The sequence below is a fragment of the Lissotriton vulgaris genome, chromosome 5 (genome assembly GCF_964263255.1).
Source record: "Lissotriton vulgaris chromosome 5, aLisVul1.2, whole genome shotgun sequence".
Classification (NCBI taxonomy): Eukaryota; Metazoa; Chordata; class Amphibia; order Caudata; family Salamandridae; genus Lissotriton; species Lissotriton vulgaris.
Genome location: NC_141693.1, coordinates 1,883,015,065 through 1,883,038,647, shown reverse-complemented (window position 1 = coordinate 1,883,038,647; position 23,583 = coordinate 1,883,015,065). Strand labels below are relative to the sequence as shown.

The following is a 23,583-nucleotide window of genomic DNA, read 5'->3' as shown; positions in this document are numbered from 1 at the left end:
GAGCAGTTCAAGATATTGAAAACTTTCAGTGTTTCATCTAATCATATTTCTTTTAGGAATTTGTTCTCGGTTATTCAATCAGGAACCCTTGAACACTTCAAATCTCTCGTAATATTTTGTTCAATGCATACATCTCAAAAACTCATGAACAGCTTTATCCTAACCCACAGAAACTCCTTGAGTATAATTATATCTTTATGACAGGTGTGGCTTCAAATTCTTATTGGACTTGAAATGGAAATTCTTCTTTCTGACTTCTCTCTTTATCACAGCTCCCTAGGTCTGTCTGGTTGAAACTTGACATTGCAAAAGAAAGCCGAAGACCCACATTCGTCAGATTCATACATGTTGTTAGCAAAAAGTTATTTTAACTAGGAAATGCAACTTAACCATAACTACAGATTGGTACACTAATGCTTAAGATTTTTTTTTACAGCAACAGAACATAAGGGCATCTTCAGCCAAATGCATCATTGCTTAATATTTATTTTAATCAGTGACAATAATTTCTTTATGGAAAGGAAACCCACAGTGTTTAGCAGATGTACTCTCTCCAGATCTCTTCTCTTTCGGATATCTGATTATGTGAATAGAAACCGTCCAGTACACACCAGTACTCTTGGATGCCACTTTCTGCAAAACATTAAATACACTGAGGTTAGATCAGTAATGCACTTTCAGTTTTATAACTTTATTCGAATGTTTAAAAAACATCATAAAAGTATACAATTTAAAACATTACATATACATTGTACACAAAATGCAGAAACAGAGATAACCTTGTGTAATGGCAGAGTTTTTGGATTTATTTAGCAGTGATATAGATCATTAGTCTTGCTCGCATCTAGTATAGGTATTCTTAGCCTGTGTTGGCCCTTTTAAGCCTTTTTTCCAGATCTAGAAGAGGATAGCTGCTTAATATGCCTTTATTCTTGACTTTAACCTGTCTATTGCCTATTGGCTTTGACATATTAGACATATTGGTATGGTTTATGTAGGTATTCTGACAGAGCTAAGGAGCATTTCACCCCTTTCAGGCCTACAGGCCTAGAGCTAGAGGGATTCCATTTTGATGAAACTGAGAGGCTTTTCAGGGCAAAGGCAATGTTTATAGTTAAGGCTGTTGTTCGCTTGGAGAGAACCGGTTCAGGCTGGCCCTTATCGAAAGAATGTATTTTTCTCCACTCCGAAGACACAACTTCAGGCTGGCCAGCTGGGAACGTGTCCTTGGTACGGGGAGGTACAAGAATTTGGTGGGCGGCAGGTTACTGGCCGTAGCTTTCCATGAAAGGACAAGCTTCCATCTTAGCGAGCTACAGGAGAGGAGGAGTGGTCAGTTCAGTTTTGGAGGTCAGTGCAGCGTGGTGTGCAGTTCAGCGTGGTGCTCAGAACAGCTTGGAGCACAGAACTGCTGGGAGCTCAGAACAGCTTGGAGCTCAGAACAGCTTGCAGAGAGAGAGAGGATGTCTGCTGGGAGCTGCAGAATAGAGTGCAGTTCTTGAATGGAGAAAGAAGGCAGACGATTGCTGAAGATGAGGAGAGAGAAAGCAGTGCAGAGAGCATCAAAGAAGGCTGTCAGCTGGAGCAACTGAACCAGAGGCGTGGTGATGTGGTGAAGGAGGGAGAGACAGAGAGAGCCCTAATCCCACCAGAGGCAGAGAGAGAGCCCTAATCCCACCAGAGGCAGAGAGAGAAATCTTCCTTCTAATAGGTGAGGTAGTCTGAATTAGTTACACTTACACTTTATGTCCAATCTTTTCCCTTTCAGCGGAGTGTTCCTGTTATGTTTAATCTTTTCTCTTTCAAGCGGTGTGTTCTATTGTACTAATAATAAATGACCCCATTAATTAGTGAATTAGTGTGCATGAGTTCTTTTATGATAAAGTTATCCTGGCTTCAAGCCAGTTGCTGTTGAGCCACTGATGGATAAGGGGGGTAGGAGCGCTTAAATCAAGAAACAACTCTATCACATAGTGTGTATATCTTTGTCCTCATACAGTAAGAATAATCTTTCCTGGTAAGTATTGCTGTTTGAACAGATGCTACCCCTGATCAGGTAAGTAATAGTGAGGGAGAGAGGAGACTTGCAACCAAGGGACTAAGTTAGTACACCATCCCATAATATTATTGTAGTAGCAGACCCTTAGTGAAGAGACTTCCCAATATATATATATATATGTATAGGTGTTCATAGGAATGTGGTCGTCGTTGATATGCGGCGTTAATGAGAGCACTGGGGGGTCGAACCAGTGTGTATACCCACTGGATTGTGGCTTGAGTAAATGAGAGCACTAGGTAGTTGAACTAGTGTGTAGTTTCGCAGGATTGCGAACAGTTTGGAAAAGGGAGCATTGGGTTCTGCAGGCCCATGTGTAGACACACCGGATTGTGTGTCATATCTGCCCTAGGGTAGAACGGTCTGGGTCAGGGTGGCCGCGAGACCAACTGATGTGAATAAGTGTGGTGTAGGGTATGGATATCCCTAGTAATCAGTGAGTATTCTTAGTATCCCTATAGATTTAGTGGTGTTTTTAATAATATGAGCTTGTATATTGCGAGTTCCCCATCCTCAGGTAGGTACCAGGTGCCTGGATATAGGTGGTCCTGGGGAGGGAAGGTGAGTACGTTCTGGCTGGGTTGGAGGGGCCCCTGGGGGCTGATCCCACCTACTCAGAAAATCCAGCCATTACACCTTGTCACATGTTGTGGGGATTGCTGCACATAAAATTACGGGAAAACCATGCTAAGTCTAGCTCTGATAGATTTCAAAATAAAAGTGGCAGTGTAAAAACATATATCTGGGCTTGAAAGTGAAAAAAGGAGCCTCAAAGCACTATCAGTGGTATACATGGAATATTTAAGGAACATAGGCTTGAGGAAACAGGTGCGTTGCGCTTTATACAAAGAACAGAGTAATAAAAAGTGCATTGTGCTTTGTTTGGAAGAACCGTCACATGGACATGGGGTAACTGGGTGAGATTTCATAATCGGGAAAGCAACCAAGTTATGTACTATACCTAATCTTAGCCTTGAAAGAACAAACTGGTGGGACTGTCTGTGGATAACATTAAGGTACATAGGAATACCCCGGCTATCATCATTCAAGGACAGGTGGAGAATATGTGTAGAATATTCTCTAGTAGCATAACTTCGTACATCCGATTTCGCCCTAAGATAAACATTTTTTAGTTCCTGTTTGTCTAGAGTGTTCAGACTGGTAGGGTTATTTCCTAGGTCCATGTCAAACAGGTCTTTAACAGTCGAAACTACATATTTTAACCATGGAATACTTAAAACTTTATCCAAGAGTAAGCAGTCTTTGATGATATCTTTGGTAAATGCTGTTTCCGTCTTGGTAAAAATGGATTTCCATACCAACAGTGGCCTCAATCCGGTGAGGTCGGACAGGTAATCCAGATCTAGTTCCGAATGGGTTAAAACAGTAGATGCCGAGGAGGGGAGACAAAGCAGCCGTTTAATGAACTTGTTTTCTTCAATTTGCAGGGCCTTGGCATTGCAATGTCCCCATACCCCCGAGCCATACAATGCTATCGAAGTACATCTGTGCTTGTATATGGTCAGCATATCAACAATACGGCGGCTTCCTACTTTGGAGGCAAAGCGGAAGACGCCTAAGGATGCTTTCCCCATTCTGGCTTTGACATTTGTTTCCTCAGGGGCCCATGATCCTCTGTCGTTAAATGTAACTCCCAAGTAGCAGAAATTAGTGACAGTTGCAATATGGTTTTCCTTAAAAGAGAAAGGTTTAAAAAGTTCCAGCTTTTTCCCACACACCATGACAAACGTTTTAGAGTTATTAATTTTAAGTTTCCTTTTAAATATAAAATCATGGAACCCATCCATCAATTTTTGTAAGCCTATAGGGGTCCTGGAGAGAAGAACTGTATCATCGGCATAAAGCAATACCGGTATAGGGGTGCCTCCTACTTGGGGGGCATCAGCATGGATTTGCTTTAATTCTTGTTCCACCGAGTTAATGAAGAGTGAGAAAAGCAACGGGGCTAATACACAGCCCTGTCGAATGCCAGATCTTACTCTAATCTTCCGTGTGCACTCACCCTCAGGACCATAACGAATTTGGGCGGATAAGTTAGAATAGAGTGTGGCTAAGAAATAGATGATATCGGGGGGGCTCCCATACCTAGCAGAGTTGTCCATAACAGGGCATGGTCGACCAAATCAAATGCGCTTGAAAGATCTGCAAAGCACAAAAATAGTGATCCCGGCTTGGCCTTGGTATACTTCCCTATTAAAAGGTTCAAGTTAATACATTGTTCGATCGTACCAAGGCCCTTTCTAAAGCCATATTGGGATGGGGCAAGAATGTTATTATCTAAGGCCCAATCTTCCAAGCGTGCTAACAGGACCCTACTCAAGATTTTTAGTGAGGAATCCAGCAGGGAGATAGGGCGGTAGTTCTTAGCCTCTCCTCTATCCCCCTTTTTATAGATTGGAATAATGATGGATTCACCCCAGGTAGAAGGGGTCCTGTTATCCATAGCAGCATTAAAGGCTATGGTCAGTAGTGGGCTCCAGAGCGCTGGATCATATTTGTATAGGTCGATTGGTACCCAGTCTGGTCCTGGGGCTTTCCCCCCTTTGCTATTCCTTATTGCCAATTCCACCTCATGGGTCGTGATTCTTGGGGATTCAACTGGGGTAGTGCTGATGATGTTAAAATTTGCAAAGGACCCTCCAGATGGATCGAAGATCCCTGAGAAGTGGGCCACCCATCCATCTTCATTAACTTGGGCAGTGAGAACAGGGAATTCCTCTTTTTGCAGGAATGGGCTATTGATGGTACTCCAAAATAGTTTACTATCCCGGAGGGCTGCAGCTTTGCTCAGATCTTCCCAGGCTATTTCTCTAAGTTCTTGTTTCCTGATTTTGAGCTCATTTTTGTAATTAGCCCTCAGGGATTTAACCGCTTCCCTGTCTCTCGGGGTAGTTGAGAGGGCAAGTTTAAGGGATTTTAGTGCCCTTGTACATGCTTGGTTGAACCAACCCTGTGTGGCCTGTCTGGTTTTCGCCTTCTTTGAGGTGAGAGTTTGCTTAATTATGATACCCAGCTTCTCAAAGTTATTTACAGATTGTTCTGGGGGGACTTCCATATCAAGGCAACTAAGTATCGTGTTTAGGCCAGCTTTCACCACCCTGCGATGTAAATTCTCTGCTTTTTCCCCACTCCACTTTATGCGAGTCCCATTTGGTCTACATGGGGTAATGTCATCGACAACCCTACCGGAGAATACATCCCTATGGAGCTCACAATATAAGACCATGGTAAGTGCATTGTGGTCACTCAGATCGTGATCTAAGATCTGGGGGACCGAACAATGGGGAGCTACCCGGTTGGAAATGATCAGAAAATCAATAATAGAGGTGGTGTTTCTCCCCGTGAAGGTGGGCGCCAGATTACCCTCATTATCAGGGGCATGTTGGTGGATTGATATATCAATTTTTAACATCAGATTGTTAAGGGAAGTGCCATATGGAGAGTGTAAAAAGTGGAGTAAATTTTCCCCATTTTCCCCATCATAACCACAAGTAGTTGAGTATGAGAGAGGGCAAGTTCTAATATTGAAATCTCCTCCCCAAACAATATCATAAGATACAGTTGTATTGCAAAGAATGGAATCCAGAGCCGATTCGAGTTCATCTACTACAGTGGTGCTGGAGGGGTTAAAGGTGTTATTATAATGGTTTATCAACAATAGATTTCTATCCCTGCCTACCGATATTTCCAAAATTTGCGAATGGGACCCCACAATATGGCTTTTCCTTACACGTAAAGGTAGGTGTAAAGAAAGTAAAATCAACAATCCCCCTTTGGCCCTCCCCATTGCAGATTCCACCGCATTACAGTTATAAGAAACAAAACCATCGAAAGCAATATCTTCCACTGACCACGTTTCCTGCAGACATAAAATATCAAAATCCACAATGTGTTCCCTCCAACCCAGTGCTGAAACCTTTTGCCGCCACCCAGCAATGTTCCAGCTCATCAATGAATAACCCTTAACCCTTTGGTCCATTGCTATATTAATGTGGTTAGTTGAGACAGAGGGTGTAGTACGGGTCGTATCTAGGTGGGTCAGATCCGGTACAGTGGGGGTAGCTGGGGCAGGGGTAATGGGAGTAATTTCGGAACATTGTATGGTAGGGGTCGTAACGGGTGAACTCTGGGCCGGATTTGTGGGGATAGCTTCGGTAGGGGTGGATAAATGGACCATGGATGGGACATCAGGTTTAGCCGGAATATTGGTCAGCTTCAGAGAGCGAGAGACGGGGTGTAGTCAGTCTACTCCCTCTAGGCCATCTAAGCAAGCGAAGCGGTTATGATCCATAAAGGGGTGAAATTGGGGTACGTATTGAGGTTGTCTTGGTGGTCTAGCATCATATGCTCGTTGTCTGCCCCTCCGTTCCACAACGGACCAATCCCCTCTTCTTTGTTGGTAGCGAATGTTGGTTGGCGGAAAGAAATAGGAAACAGGAAGGGTCTGGATCGTTGAGTCAAAAGATCTGTTAAAACCTGCACATATATGGGATACTGTGCGGGGGTCTCTAAAACTAACGGTTAGGCAGTCCCCATTGATGTTTTTAGGGGTCTTGCCTATCCATGGAACCCTCCTTACCATAATAATTTCATTGTGCAGGTGACCCGGGAGCGGTCTATTCCAGTTGAGCCATTTTATGACTTTGTTCTTCAAGGAACTAAAGGTTTCTGATTCCCCTGTTTCTAGTGGTGGTACTCCGGCTAAGATGACAGTAAACCGGTTTGCCTCCGGTGGTAGATCGGGCCGTCTAGGTCTAGGGGTATTGAGTGCCTCACTTGGTTCTCCCTGGGCCGTATGGTCTGTTGGATTAATTTGGCTTGGTTGTTGACTCGCCACATTGTTAGTTGTTGAATTATTGGGCTGAGATTGGATAAGGGGTGGTATGCATGTATTAGGTGGGGGGATATTAGGTTGGTTCAAAACCGGATTGGGGGGAGCGGGGATCGCAGGGGTTATGGTAGTCGTGGGGATGTGTTGGTTCTGAAGGTTACCAAGGGTGGCTAAAATGGAGGCAGATGTTTTCTCTACATTAGATATTCTGGAGCAAAGCCTATCCAGTTTAGCCTCTAATGGGGATATGATTGATTTAAGTGGTGCCACGGCCCATTCCATGGATATTTCTCTATTCGGGGGTTGAGCATCACGGGGGGTAAAGGTGGTCTGGGGTGGTGGTGCCTCCCGTACCTTAGCTGTTTTTGCAGCCCTTCCCGATTTAACTTCTTTTTTGTTGTACACTCTTTTCCGTTTCCTCACTGCACCCTCTCTTTCCCCACAGCTCTTAGACTCAGTAATACTCATATCAGGGTGGGATAAAATAGGGACATTATCGCTTACAGGTACACAGTTAGGGTCAGCAACAATGTCAGTTGATATAACCGGGGTAGCTAGGTGGCTAGGGTCTTCTGTGGGCGGGGATATTGTATCCGCAATAGCAGACTGATCGCTGTCTCTAATGGGCGTTTTAGCGTTAGCAAGGGGTCCTATAGATGATCGTTTAAGAGAAATGAGTTCAGTGGATAAACGCTTTTCCAATATGACTATCTCCTTATCTATAATGTTATTAGCCCTTATGAGGAATTTCTCCATACCTCCAGCGGTTGACAGGCTGCCGGTTAGGGTGGATTTAATCCTATTGTCTCTGCCGGCCATAGTCCTTAGGGATGGGGACGCACACAGGTTAGAGAGGTGGCCCGGTCCGGTCGCTCCGGGTCACGAACGGTCCCGCCCTTGTCCCGGGCTTCTCCCGGTCGCTCCCGCTCGCTCCCGCGAAGCGGAGATACTGCACTCCTTATGATACTACAGCTATGTGTTCGTTGGGTGATAGGCGGGGGGCGTGGCCAGCGGGGAGAGCAGCCCAGGTGTTGCTGATTGGGCGCGCAGGGGCTCCTGGTCACTGGAGTCCCCTGCCTTGCTCGCAGCCCCGCTGGATCACTTGCCTGACCCCGCGCTCCTCCTTAACTCCTCGGTGCAGCCTTCAAGCAAACGACGCGCTGCGGGACCCGCGAAGCGGGTCCGGCGAGTCGTGGGTGTGATGATGAAAGAAGAGGTCCGCTGGGCAGCAGGTCCGCCGCGCTCCACAAGCGTCCTGGTGCAGGTAACAGAATATCCGTGAAAGGGTGTCCCACAGGCGCTGAGGCTGAGACAGCTTTTAGCTCCGTTGGCGGGGGGCGTGGCCAGCGGGGAGAGCAGCCCAGGTGTTGCTGATTGGGCGCACAGGGGCTCCTGGTCACTGGAGTCCCCTGCCTTGCTCGCAGCCCCGCTGGATCACTTGCCTGACCCCGCGCTCCTCCTTAACTCCTCGGTGCAGCCTTCAAGCAAACGACGCGCTGCGGGACCCGCGAAGCGGGTCCGGCGAGTCGTGGGTGTGATGATGAAAGAAGAGGTCCGCCGCGCTCCACAAGCGTCCTGGTGCAGGTAACAGAATATCCGTGAAAGGGTGCACTTAAAGGAACACAGCTTCTTTTCCTTTTCCAGGTAACAGAATATCCGTGAAAGGGTGCACTTAAAGGAACACAGCTTCTTTTCCTTTTCTTTACCTTCCTAATATTTAGATTACATGGTGTATATGTGTTCCCTCCATTTGAAACTCACTACGCATAAAGGGACTTTCACAGGCTATCACAATTGACTGACATTTACTGAACCTTTAAAATGTTGGGAGTTCAATTAAAGCAGAGACAAGGCAATTGGAGGAGAATCTGAACTTATTGCTATAGTTTTATTTTGCGGTACTCAAGTTAATAGTCCGATAAGGCCCTCATTAAGAGTTGAGCAGATTTTGATGGGGCGATACTGGAGCGCTGGAATTCACGATGCTGGCTGGTAATCCACACTAAAATCCACTATTTACAAGTTTGCTTCCCGGAATGAGAAGCGACCACAAGGACCTGGAGAACACTGAATCAGTACTCTTTAACACCATATCACTGATATTATAACCATTGATAACACTAACTCGGAAATTACTTGCCGTGCTTATTCCCAACACATGGGAAAGGGCGCGACTTCAGCAGGGTGTTTGGGGTGCCTTACCTCCCTAAAATTGTATTCTGTAGTAAATAGTTGGGTACAAGGAATTTCAGTCAGGTATGAGGAAGTGTCTGTCGGACTTCACCTGGGATTTTTACATGCCCACACTGACAAAAACACACACACACACACACACACACCCACACAGACACACACACCCACACACTGACACTGACACACACACACACACTGACACAGACACACACACACACAGACAGACAGACAGACAGACAGACAGACAGACAGACAGACAGACAGACAGACAGACAGACACACACACACACACACACACACACACACACACACACACACACACACACACACACACACACACACACACACACACACACACACACACACTGTCTCTCTCTCTCTCTCTCTCTCTCTCTCTCGTCTGTGTTTTGAAGGCTTTAAAAATTGTTGTGTTTTAAGTGTCCCTAACAATACGCCTTCCTCTCTCTTTCCACTTCTCCTTAAGCCCCCCCCCCCCCCCCCATGTCCTGATTCTCATATAATGTGTTTTAACAAGATATCCCAGCATGACTGTTGGGAAATATGAAGCTCACAACTCCCCAATCCTATTGAGCAAGCAACAGCCATGACTATTTGGAGTCATAAACAACTTGCCAACTCTCAAGCGGAAATAACCGAATGGTACTGTTAATAGGTCAAGAAATCTGCGGTCCTGCCAATCAGAATGCTAACACTGCAGGGCACAAAGGCGTCTGTCTGCTGCTGGCTCCCATAAACAAGCATTGGCATAGCCAATTGGTCTCACCTTTCGGACCTTATAAGTGTTTAGCCATGCAACAGTTGACGTTGTTGCACCAAGGATATTGTGCAGCTTTACTAAATACTTGTATGTTCTGTATGTGTGTTATGTGGTAGTAAGTGGTATTATGCTGAGTGCATTTATGTTGCATTGAGTAGAGTGTAAATATGTGGCGTGTAATTATGTGGCACCGAGTGGTATTATATGGAGTGTTTTTATGTTGCATGGAGTAGAGTGTAATTATGTGGCGTGTAATTATGTAGCACTGAGTAGTATTATGGAGTGTATGTTGCATTGAGTAGAATGTAATTATGTGGCACAGTGGTATTATGTGGAGTGTATTTATGTTGCATTGAATAAAGGGTAATTATGTGACGATTAATTATGAGGTACTGAGTGGTATTATGTTGAGTGTATTTATGTTGCATTGAGTAGAGTGTAATTATGTGGCACAGTAGTATTATGTGGAGTGTATTCATGTTGCATTGAATAGAGTGAAATTATGTGACGTGTAATTATGGGGTACTGAGTGGTATTATGTTGAGTGTATTTATGTTGCATTGAGTAGTGTGTTAATATGTGGCGTGTCACACAGCCCAAATGCTTTTACATGGAGCCTGTAGGATTGCGAGAGGAGTCAGGCGCATAACAAGCCTCTTTTGTTTAACAGGCATTTCTTCGTTCCCAATGTCGAGTAACAACAAGGCATTTTGTACCAATGCACGCTAAAGGCTTTTAATCCAATAAATGGAGAATGTAGCTGCTTTGTTCAGCCTGGAAGAAAACACTTAGAGTAAATATTGCAGAGACTGCAATACTTTCCAGCAACAAAGTTATAATTTGTGCAGCAGGTGCAGTGGCACCTGGCTGAGGATTGTAAGGGGTGCATAGCAAACACATTGTGACTACCTATAACTAACAAACTTGAGCTGGGAAGGAAATGCAAGGTGCCATTATATTACTTGGATTACGGGCCAATGGTCAGTAATTGAATGTGAAACAAACCAACCACATCTGCTTTCCCCATCGCTCTCGTCCCTTGCATGCAGGGACTCGTGTGTGGTATACTGGGAGGTGCTCTATAAGGGTCATAAGAGATCCACGCCCCAACATCACCTTAAAAATAAAAGCTACAGCCAAAAGATCTAGGCGAGTCCTAAAAAGTAGTACACTGTCACTTTTTAGGTTGAGACTAGCCAGCGCGCATGCGCTGTCTGGAAGACCTGTAGCAATTACAATACGGAGTGTAATTCTGCCTGCTGCTTGGGATTAGTTCACTATTGCGTCCCTCTTGTATGTTAGCTCCTCGTTGGTAGTTGCGCCAGATACTTCACTTCCTTGTATCAGTCAGCAGCACCGCCCAACTATAATTTACTTACATCTATGCCAATGCTTTTTCCCGTTTACCTCCACAATCAAGATAGCTATTTTTATTTGAGTAATTTTTCTCCTTGTTAAATCAGTGCTGTGCAGGGGATCAATCGGGTAGTACTTATACTTATACATAGTGCTTATTTCATTATGTGAACCACACATGTCAAAAGAAATACACTCTGTCCCATCCTCATTTCCTTTTTAAAAGTGTGTTTTACTCTCTAGCCAACTAAACAAATTGCAGCATTGATAAAATACATCTTGCCGTTTGAGGCATAGCAGACTGCAATGTGAGGGTCCATGAAGACAATATAAGATTGAGGCTATTTTTTAAAACATTATAAGAAGTATGAAGGCAAGAAAATTTAATTTTCTGTTAGCAAGAAGGTTTGGCGAAAGGCTTTTCGAAGTAGAATTTTAAACTCCTGATTTCTACCTCTATATTTTCTGTTGCAGCCCCTATATGACCATTTTTTATTGAGCAGTATCCAACACACACTACAATGCCCTCTAAGGCTCACCGTTTTCTCCCACTGCCGAAATGTAAGTGTAGACTCTGAAACTAAAAGTTGGTTAAAGGAGAGTACTTAAGAAACTCTATCCCATAGGGTTCAGGTGTGTTGAGGAACATGCTTCAAAATGGAGATGTTCGCAGTGGCGGTTTCTGTGCTTGGGCGCCGAGGCTCCGCCCCCTTTAGTTCCGAAGTAAAAAAACAAAGCAATCATAAAGTTTAAACTGTTTTTGAAAATGCCCCCTTGTAAGTTTGTGGACCAGGAGAGGGGCACAGTCAGCTCCAGTCAGTGACACCAGCGTTGTTGCTGTAATGAAGACACATGACTGACACCACATTTAACTGCTCCCCTGGGTATGCCCAAAGCTTAAGTATTTGCCGGGCTGACAATCTCTCAGCCCTGAGGGCTGTGATGTCATCAGCTCGGCAAAGACTTAGCATCGAGGCCCAGTCTCCACCCCCTGATCGCATGGAGGTAAAGTTAGCCCCGGGCGTTTTAACTACAAGCCCGGTATTGCTAAGCCTCCATTTCAATCAGGGAGTGGAGAGCATTGTCACCCCCACCCTTTCCCAACTCGTTACAGGGTGTGGGTGGAACAGTAATGATACATGAGGAGAAAATTACAAGTGAACAAATTTCAAAAGCAAACGTTAAGTTACATGAGGCAAAAGTGACAATTGTGAGCAGACAAAATACAAGAGGTAGCAAACGGTACCTTACAGGAGGAAAAAGTGACGTGTGCAAGTTACAAAAAAGTACAAAGTACAAGTAGAGGTATAATACTGCAATAAATGGCAGACACTCCCGCACAAGAACAAACATTAGGAAGGCAAAGGTGGCACTTGTGCCAGTATCTAAAGCAAACAAAATGTAAGAGGTAGCAAACAGTGTGTTACAAGAGAAAAGTGACGTGTGCATGTTACAAAAGAGTGCCAAACACAGGTCGAAGGATAATACTGCAATAAATGGCAGACATTCAAACCACAAGAACACACTGGGAAGGCACTTCCATAGTCATGGAGAATAGAAATTTCTATAATGGAAGATCTTCCTTCAGATAATAGAGAGGGAGTGAATTAAATTTGAAAGTGTCTTTGCAGGAGGAGAACTTTGAGGTCAGTTTTGAAGGCCTGGGAGGAGGTGGTGGTCCGAAGCTGAGGCGGAAGAGAGTTCCAGATTCTCACCGCATTGCCTGAAAAGGATTGGGCCATTGATCTTTCCTTCTTGAAAGTGGGAGGTTCAAGCAGTAAATTTTCCGCATTACGTAATGGTCAAGAGCCTTCAGAGAGTTTCAGTTTATTCGCCAGGTAGCGGAGAGGAGGAGTGCAAGGCTTTGTGGGTGATACAGGTAGTCTGGTAGATAGATCTTGGGTGTGATGGGTGTTATGTGGTCGCTTTTTTTGGCCCCATAAATTAAACGAGCTGCTGAATGGAGAACAGATTTAAGGGGGGACAGGTGGGATTTGTGGAGGCCAGTGAGAAGAGAATTGCAGTAGTCCAGTCTGGAGAGGACCAGCGATTGGGCCAGGGTTTTAAGGTCTTACTCTGGGAAGAAGCGACGAATTCCCCAATGAAGGCGCATTTTGTATCGAGCAGAATTGAAATGGAATTGATGTGGGAGATTCGATTGAGTTTTTTTTCGAGTATGACACCAAGGGATTTTGCGCAGTCGAAAATGATGGGTTTATTGTTAAGTAGATTCATCTGATCCATCCATGATTGAACCGGGGAAGGAGAAAGTGAAGAGGAGAGGAGGAGGGATTCAGTTTTGGAGGGATTCAGAATCAGTTGAGTTGACATCCAGTTTTGAATGGAGCCGAGAGTAGAGCTTAGGATGGAGAGATCGTGAGTGGAGGGCAACCTTGAGGTAGATTTGAGTGTTTTCTGAATAGAGATGATAGTGGATCCCGGATTTACTCACGAGATTTCCCAGTGGTTCTAAATAGAGATTGAACAATGTGGGTGCAAGTATAGAGCCTTGAGGAACACCTTGACCTACCGCCAAAGGAGATGAAAGACTGTTCGCTATTTTGATACTTTGGGATCTATCAGAGAGGAAGGAAGCAAACCATTTAAGCACAGTGCCCTCCATGACCATTCTCTGTTGAAGAGTGTTGAGGAGAGTGTTCTGATTGACAGTGTCAAAGGCTGCAGAAAGGTCAAGAAGAATTAGAAGGTAAGACCCCCCTCCCCGAATCGAGTATCCGCAGCGCGTCAACCACCACTTGCAGCAGGGCTTTTTCAGTGCTGCGGTTTTGTATGAAGCCGGACTGGAAAATGTCAAGAAGATCATTGTCCTTGATATGATGAGAGAGTTGTTTTGCTAGACATCTTTCTGTGATCTTCGCAAGAAAGGGCAGGTTAGTAATGGGGCGGAAGTTGTTGAGGTCATTCGCATCAGCAGTGTGTTTTTTAAGCAGAGGGGTGACCTGTCCAGCTTTGAAGGAGACAGGAAGGGAGCCTTGACAGAGGGAGAGGTTGACCAGAGTGGCCCAATAGGAAAGAGAATGGCTATATAAGTCGATGGCAATGTCACTAAGGATGGGGTCAAGAGAATGATTGGAGGGCTTTGTTAAAAGGATGCAATTGAGGAGGGCATCTTCAGAGATGGGGTCAAAGTGCTGCCAAATGGCTGAGGATTTGCGCTCCGCTGGAGGGGTAGGATGAACGACTTGATCCACAAGTGATTTCACTTTTTCGTCAAAGAACATAGCAATGTCCACTGCTTTCTTTGTAGAATCCTCCAAATTGAAGGTTGGGGGAGAGCAGTTAGGATTCTTGATAAGATCGAATAGTTTTTTGGGTCTATTTTTGGCTGAGTCAAGGAGGGTTCTGAAGTGCGACGCTTTCCCAAGGAAGAAGTGCTTGTTATACTTGGATCGGAAGTAAAAAGAGTTTAAACTGAAAAAAACATTGGAATTTTGGAGCAGAAGGCTTGTTTATACAAGCCATTATAAGCCCTGAGCCACTCCATTGTCTTAATGGAGGTCTCGTCATTCCAAAATTCAAATATATCCTTAAAGCCTGCTGCAGAGGGCTATACTGGTTGTTAAAGGCCCTGAATCCGTGTTATAGGCTGGAGCCGCAAGCAAGGGCATATTACAAGGGAGAGGGCCCTAAGAAAACAGTATAGTTCGAGGCTGCTGGGCTATTAGGATATTAGAAATGATAGAGCAGGTTTGCAGAAAGTCAACCTGCTCGAATTAATACCCCCGTAATTCCATTAACAAGAGTGAAGTGTAGCTAATATATACATCAACCTATACACATGGGTAGACTACTTTGTGCATGTGCACAATAATATAACTAATGCATGAATGCACTAGGTCATGTTTTGTTAATTTTCACATTGAAAAACCGTAACCCTGCATGAGTAAACTATGTTGTAGATTGTACATTTTGAGTTTACACTAATAATGAGAAAATGCTGCTTTATACTAATGCTTTTGCAAAAGAATTCTTAACATGGGTAAATATTGTGGTGGGTGGTTAACAGTAAAAACTATATTTCACGTCATTAATAATTGTTTATGTATATTTTGTTATAGTGAATAAAATGAGGCCTGCTTAAACTTAGCGCAAGAGAATGGGGACCAAAAGACTCAGGCGCGCAAAACAGATACACGAGCATGAGGTGCTGAGCGGTGCAAGAAATGTGAAGAAGTCAAGCACAGTCATGTCGGAAGTTATTGTGTGACTGCCAAAAGGATGTGCCTGATCGTGGGACCCAGCTCAAATGTTTAAATGTGAACAACTGTATTGTTGTTTGAATAAAATAAAGTAACATGTATTCAAAAGAAATGGGAGACGTATGGGGATGGGTTATTGTATGAGAACCTAGTGGTATGACTCTACCACCCCCTGAGTGAAACAATCCCAGAGTGGGTTTCTGCAAATTTGGCAACATTTGTGGGACGGACATGTCGGTTTTAGGTAACTGGGGTACCTTTGGAGGCGGGATTAGGTCACTGGTTAGGTTACCGAAGCTTGCGATCCAGGCTGAGAGATAGGGTGAACGTCACTGTTTGTTGGGTTGCAGGAGGCCTAGCTGTTCCTGTCGGTTCCTGTCCAGAATCCGGTCCTGTTATCTTTGTGCCTGAACCCTATTTTGGGGACCTCAACTATCCCCAATGGCCATGGGTGTAGTTTTCCTCTGAAATTCTATAGGTGCGTATTAGTTAGCATAGTTTGTATGCTGCATACTCTGCAAATGCATTTTTTGTTTTGAATCGTAGGTCTCCTCATCTTTCCACTCCTTCATGCATTTCATATGTTTTGATGACTCTGAAACTAAATTGCTTATTATGTATTAATTCTTGTACTCTCTTGTGATTCCTTTGTTTTTCACTGAATCCTGTATGCAGAATGAGTCCCTACTTGCCCTTCATTTTCTGAGATAAAACTTATAAAATATATCAAGAGTCTGTGATTATTTAGTTTAATTAGATTGTTCGATAAGTGCTATTATTACCATCAACTCTTCAACTAATGGTCCATCGACCAAGACAGTTGGCAAGCGAATTCAGTGATTTAGTTAGAAGAGCCAGTATTAGAGAATTTTATATAATTTGTGTCTGCATGAACAAAAACTCACATTCCAGCGCAAATTATCAGGGACTTGGTGGGTGTGTGTGTAGATGGGCCTGTTAAATTTGAAAATTATTTTTGATCACTGCGTGTGAAAATTGCTCGCACTGGATCACACTCCAACAATCCCATCTGACACTCCACATTCCTACTGGTTGAGCAGCACCGACCAGAGCACCAGGGAAGATGTATAATACAATACACCAGATTTAACAAGAGCTTTCAGGAGCTCAGTTAGATGGACAGTGGGTCCACCCAGATGTTGATTTGTCAGCTGTCTGCTTCCACAGAAGGATTACTTACCCTCAACCAAGCGGAGATCATTTATTTATCCAGCTGCTTGATGTAGGCTATTTATCAAGAAAAGCTGTTGTGTTTGACTTTTCACGCACCCACATGTCAGTGTGAGGGATGGAGCGTGCCCTTTACAGTCACACAGGCGCCATTGTGTTGCTATTTAAGAACTTCTCCAAGCTAGTTATATAATTATGTTGTATGCTCTTATCTGGTTCCATGTGTGGACGTTTATGCTCAATAAAGAAGGGCTTTGTTAGTTATGGTGGCAAGATAATGACCAAGGATATATAAGCTAGTCCTGTTTATTATGAAATGTTACGATAAGTCAATGGGCCTCGCTTATTTATTGTGAAAAAGATAGGCTAAAACCAATAGGCAGTTAAGGGTGACTATTCGAATCTGCATAGAGGTATTTTATTATATGGAACCACAGTTTACCAAAGGAGGTAAAGATAGTGTTTGTTTCCACCTCTGTCAAACTATGGGTTTAGAAGACTTGAGCACCAGTTGTGTTACACAACGATACATAAAAAAAAAAAATTGTTAGGCACGGGGAGATTACGTGATTTGCCCAGCACTCGAACCCGGTTCCCCAGCACCGAGGTTGATTGCTCTAGTCATAAGGCCACAACCTCTCCCCCTAGTTGGATATCTTACGGTCAATACAGTAGGCCTGAGTTGGTTATGGTGACAGTGATGAAGCATACAGGCCTGATTGGTTCACAGTTAAAAGATATATCCGAAGCCATAGTTCTGATTACATTACTTTATTATTAAACATTATGACAAAAGCAATAGGCTTGGCTTATTTATTGTTAAACCATTTGTTAAAGCCAATAGGCTTTTTAAGGTGGCGTTTTCTAATCACACTGTGTTACAAGCTGTAGACAGGTACTTTATCACAGGAAATCGCACAGGTTTCCATAGCAGGTAAGGGCTTTGGTGCTCTTCATCCACAGTGAGAATCCCTGGAAAGTGGAGATTTTCAGTTTGCTAATCCTTGTTAGGGCATTTTGAGTGGGTTGTGTATTGTTTGCCCAACTGTAATTTTGTACATATTTGTAATTTCATAACTGTATCCCTGATGGATGCTAGCATATGTGCACTTCAAAAAGCTTACTTTGGATGTCAAGTTTTTTGTAAGGGCTATAGGGTATATTGGTTCATTGGGAAAAGTTATGTCAGATTTCCTAGCTTTGATCTGTTGATCATGAAGAGTTATGAGAAAGGCAGCACACTGGAACACTTTACCAAAATCAAGACTCGGAAAAGACATAACTAGGAGGGAAATGAATTACATTTTATAACACAGATGCATACAAATCCTAACGAAACGAGAGCAATAGGGAAAAAATAACAGAAAAAGCAACGGAGCAAGACATACCCTAGAAGACCACACGGAGGGTGGTTCCACAACAAAAACAAAAGTGGAGAACTATCCAACAGTGTGTACCTTGTTGTTAAATTCTTAGAAACATCGATAACTGCACTCAACATACAGTCAGACAAGCTTGATATACAGATAGATCTGATAAATATAATAGCTTCATATATTGCTGGAATAAATACATAATTGGAAAAGCAATGACCAGACAAAAAGAGCAACATATTATGATGGAACACAGAAATTTAATCAGCAAGTTCCGCCAATTGAGCACTCAAAGTCACTGGGTATAATCAAAATGCTTGGGAACTCCAAAGTAGGGTCAGCAGTGGAGTATAACTACACAAATCAAGTAAAACAAATATCTGTCCCGACAGTTGAACAAGATAATACAATGATGTGCATGCAAACTAAGAGACAGAAGAAACGGCGAGGAAAGTTAGAAAGAACAACTGTACAAAGAAAGACATGCATAGTGGGAAGAGATTGTGCCACATCTTCGGATCAAAATAAGAACAACCAGCACAAGTAAAGCCGAGCATGTACATAAACCAAGTGATGAAAGATGAGAATGAGGTAATCGAAGAGCAACATTCACTGTGGAACTCATTGAACCTTAGCACAGAGACGGAAGAATCAAATAACACAATACAGATCAATCACGAGATAGCACACAAGCAAAGCATAACAATCTGAAGCAAGCAAGATACCGAATATCCCAGAGTCTAAACACACAATAACCATAATAAACAAGGACAATCGGGATAAAAAAAAAGAGTCTGAGGAGGTCCAGCAGAGGACCTTACAAACAGAAGACGCTCAGAACAAACAGATTGTAATTGAAGTAAATACACAAAAGGATGGCGGACTGGGGACCAACCCTAGAGAGGTGGTGCAATATGCACGCCATATATCATCAATCATTGAATTAAACCAAGATGTTAGTGTGAACAAACGCCACTACATCTCACTGGGTCAGCAAGGCATCCTCAACAGAGGACATAATGAGATTAATTGCTGAAATTCCTGCACTAATAAAACCTTTTTTAAACAGATTTGTTGTCAATCAAATTCATTTCCCAAGAAGAAAAGAATCAGATGGAAAAAACCCTCTTGACCTTGAGAAACTAGGAAATTGCACTATATATTATGAATGCCAGACAACAATTTGAAGTATGGGGCATTACACGTGCTAAACCCTCAAGACCATGTTACCCTTCACCTCTAACAAAGCCATTTAGGAGGCATAGTCTATATCCGTGAATGCTCCAGTTTGTTCAATGCTACAAAATGCCAGAGGATAAGTGGGTGGCACCGAAAAAATCAAGAAAAAAACACAGGAACAGGACACAAACCAATGGGAATGGATAGCTTCAACTCTTAATTGCCCAAAGCGGGAGTGACTCACTGCACAAGGAAAACGCATCCATAACGACTACCTAAAGTTTCTATCTTGGAACATTGCAGGGGCAAAAAGAGAAAAACAAGACAATGTGCCTCTAACAACTATGAGACCATTGTGCTCAAGAGACTTGGCTTACTGAGCCAAAGAAAGTGGCTAATTATACACTCCATTATATTTATGCTATAAGAACACATCAGTATGGGAGAGCAAAAGGTGACCTAGCAGTCTAGGTATCTACAGCATTGACCATATTCATTCCATTATATTTATGCTCTAAGAACACATCAGTATGGGAGAGCAAAAGGTGACCTAGCAGTCTAGGTATCTACAGCATTGACCATATTCATTCCATTATATTTATGCTCTAAGAACACATCAGTATGGGAGAGCAAAAGGTGACCTAGCAGTCTAGGTATCTACAGCATTGACAATCAGATCGGAATAGCCCTGCACTACAACATCAGACCTACAAGTAATTAAAATGAACCAATGGTCCAACCACCCAACAACCACAATAATAATAATAAATGTCTAATTGCATCCGAATGTAAGGAAAAGACAATCACAATATGATAAATTACTTTCAATAATAACAGATATTAGATTTGAGAACCCAGCTTGGGAAATAATTATAACAGGCGATTTTAACTCAAATCTAATTTACATCCCGGAGGAAGACGAGCAAATAGTAGCGCAAAATGTGTTCTGGTCCGTGCCTACACAAATTACCTCAACAGTAAGACAAAAGGATTTAAATGGGCAAAAAATAGTTCTAGCCCTGGAACACCTAGGCCTGGGAGTTCTAAACGGCAGAACAAAAGATGACAGCCCCCTCGATGGACTTATCAAGGCATGAATGCACTATACCATTACTGAACCAAGTGGGAAAATATATTATCAAACACACAACCCGAAGTAATCACTCATACCAGCATCTGGAAATAAAAATAAGCCTTTCAAAACACCAGCGGGCCCCAATGACGTGGGCCACTTGACAACAGCTAAATTGAAACGAATATGCCAGAATTTACAATGCTATCAAAAGAGATAATAGAAACAAACAATTTTAGAACGCAGTCGAGTAGCGAATTGAACAACCTTCACTATAAATCTGATAATGCAGGCACCCATAAACGATTATGCATGGAAAACAATGAATAAGCACACTTCAAGCCTCTCAAAACCTTTCACATTATGAACAGAAATAATGAAGGTGGTTAGAAAGAATAGGTCCATTAATACTGCAAAGAGCACTTGGAATCATATAAAAAGTCTTAGAAAGCTATACAAAAAACAAATCTGGGAGGATCGAAAAACAAAACAAGAATTGTTCTGGACAAAACTCTACTTCTGTGCCAAACAAACCAAACAACAGAGCCTTTAGGGAAATAATAAACGGGACAACAAGATCACTGCAAATCATAAAAAATGCATGCGTGACTGAGTCGGCTTTGGCAGTCCAACTAAACGAAAGATTAAAAGAAGCTACATCCTTTGCTAATAAAGCCATAGATAACAGTCATATCAACTTGGAGCCCAAGCTATCGGGAACCATCAGAAAACTGAATATAACCTTAGACTCCCCAATAGCTCTGGAAAGTCAGCGTTATGTGGTAGAAAAGGTATCTAAAACAAAAAAATAAGGGTGAAAGGATGAGGCCCCTGGGCCAAATGAAATCCCTCAGGCCATCTTCAGGAGTGATCCAAACTATTGGGCGATCCTGTTGTCGGGGCTATATAAAGAGGTAGGAACAATGAATTCTCTGCCTATAAGTTGGAAAAGGGTCAATAATCAACCCGGGGGTGACAGGTCGGATCCGACAAACTACAGGCTTATTGCTCTTATGGATGTTGAAGCCAAATACTATGCTATTAATCAACAAGGTCCACCTCACGTAGGGTCAGTGTGTATCCTGTTGTTAATGGAATACACAAAATGTGTTAAAATACCCCTCACACAACAAAAGGGCCCTTGGTGTCATGCTTCATCATCGGGGTCTTCCCGCCCGGCTGCCGGACGGGGCAGTGCTGCGACGAGCGACTACGCTGGAGCACCTTTTTGGATGAAAGTGCTATGTGAGTGAAATGGAGTGAGTGTCAGTGGGGTCAGGGGTGAGATAAATACGTGATGTTAAAAATACCTGGCCTGGTGATAGAAAAAACTATTTAATAAACACTGGCTGGTATTGTTAAAAAAAGGGTGATTCGGAAAGAACAAGCGGGTTAATGTGCTTCCTTTCCTTTGTGGGTCAACATGTTTCGGGGCACCATGCCCCTTCGTCAGGACCGGGTTCAGATCCCCCTGTCACTCACTGATGTCTTTCCACAATAAAAAGGAAAATGTATGTATAAAGGTGTATGTACAGACTAGTGTAATGGTACTATTTCTATTAATGTGTATATGTACATCGTCCGTGGCTTCCGTGTTAACAAACACGGAAGCCACGGACGAAGGAGGAAGCACAATCGTGCTGGGGGTTGATTGGACCCTCAAATACCCTTTGTCCAGAGCTGGCTCATGGGGCATTGCTCCCTACCTCCCTAAGCATACTACATCAGTATTTCTGTTTTAGTTAGGGCTGTGTATACTCATAAAGTATATACATATACACATTGATAGAAATAGTACCATTACACTAGCCTGTACATACACCTTTATACATACATTTTCCTTTTAATTGTGGAAAGACATCAGTGAGTGACAGGGGGATCTGAACCCGGTCCTGACGAAGGGGCATGGTGCCCCGAAACATGTTGACCCACACAGGAAAGGAAGCACATTAACCCACTTGTTCTTTCCGAATCACCCTTTTTTTAACAATACCAGCCAGTGTTTATTAAATCGTTTTTTCTATCACCAGGCCAGGTATTTTTTAACATCACGTATTTATCCCACCCCTGACCCCACTGACACTCACTCCATTTCACTCACATAGCACTTTCATCCAAAAAGGTGCTCCAGCGTAGTCGCTCGTCGCAGCACTGCCCCGTCCGGCAGCTGGGCGGGAAGACCCCGATGATGAAGCATGACACCAAGTGCCCTTTTGGAGTGTGAGGGGTATTTTAACACATTTTGTGTATTCCATTAACAACAGGATACACACCGACCCTACGTGAGGTGGACCTTGTTGATTAATAGTACTTTGTTAAGAGGAGGACATGCCCACCTTGGTGCCTCATAGCACCACCTCTTCACTCCCCCCTTTTGATTTCTTGACTGGCCAAATACTATGCATCATTGGTCCTGGTGGAATGGTCAAACAACAATAAGTTGATCCCTCTCAAACCAACAGGGTTCCGCAAAGGGTTTGGTACAACAAACATACTAACCCTGGCCATAACAGCAGAAAGGTGTAAGCATTTGCAGAGACATTTTAAACTTGGTCTTATTGGTTTTAAATCAGCGTTTGACCATGTATACAGAGGGTTGTTGTGGAGCAAATTAAGGAATTTGGCCCTTCCTGAAACAACACTATGCGCCATAATACAACTGTACGTGGGCTCTTGGATCTGTATAAAAATAGCAAACGCATGAGACTGCCAAGGGAAGTACAGACAGAGATCGGTCAACAGCAAAGCTGTCTTTATGGCAGACCTCTAACTAAGATTAAATCAAGTGAATTCTCATCCACTATGCCTGGGCCCATTATCTATAACATAGTCTTAATCAGCCTAAAAAGAGATGGCTTACAAAGATCACTCAATTACTTGTCATCGTTCGCCAGGGACAATGCCTTGGAAATAAAAATCACAAAAACCATGTCTAGTGGAAAAGCTTGGACCTCAACACCCTATTAAGCTGGGAGAAACAGCTTTAGGGGTAGTCAACCCTTACACATATCTGGGGCTGTATATAGATGATCGACTGAACTTCCAATTTAATAAACAATATCTTGAGAGAAAAGGAAATGGCCTAATCTATGCATTCTGTGTCCTTGCAAAAAAAAATTAAGGGGCCCATCTTTTAAGCTGATACTTGCAGTTATGGGCGCCAAATTACTGTCAACAGTGGCTTATGGAAGCAACGTTATAAATGGTAAAGATGTAAAACTTTTAGACAATCTACAAACAAAAGCGTACAAAAAGCTTTTAGTTTACCTCAGAATGCATCCCCGGCACAGGTGCAATTGGAATTTGGTCCTAT

General features: G+C 43.1%; 1 protein-coding gene across 1 annotated transcript in view; it reads right to left on the bottom strand.

Annotated features, from left to right (window-relative positions):
• Positions 1–466: 466 nt before the first annotated feature.
• Positions 467–23,583, bottom strand: part of LOC147717619 (E3 ubiquitin-protein ligase TRIM39-like) — a 249,692-nt gene continuing 226,575 nt past the window's right edge. Inside the window, exon 8 of the mRNA XM_086924410.1 lies at positions 467–633. The gene's annotated coding sequence lies outside the window, so the exon portion shown is untranslated. The remainder of the gene's footprint in view (positions 634–23,583) is intronic.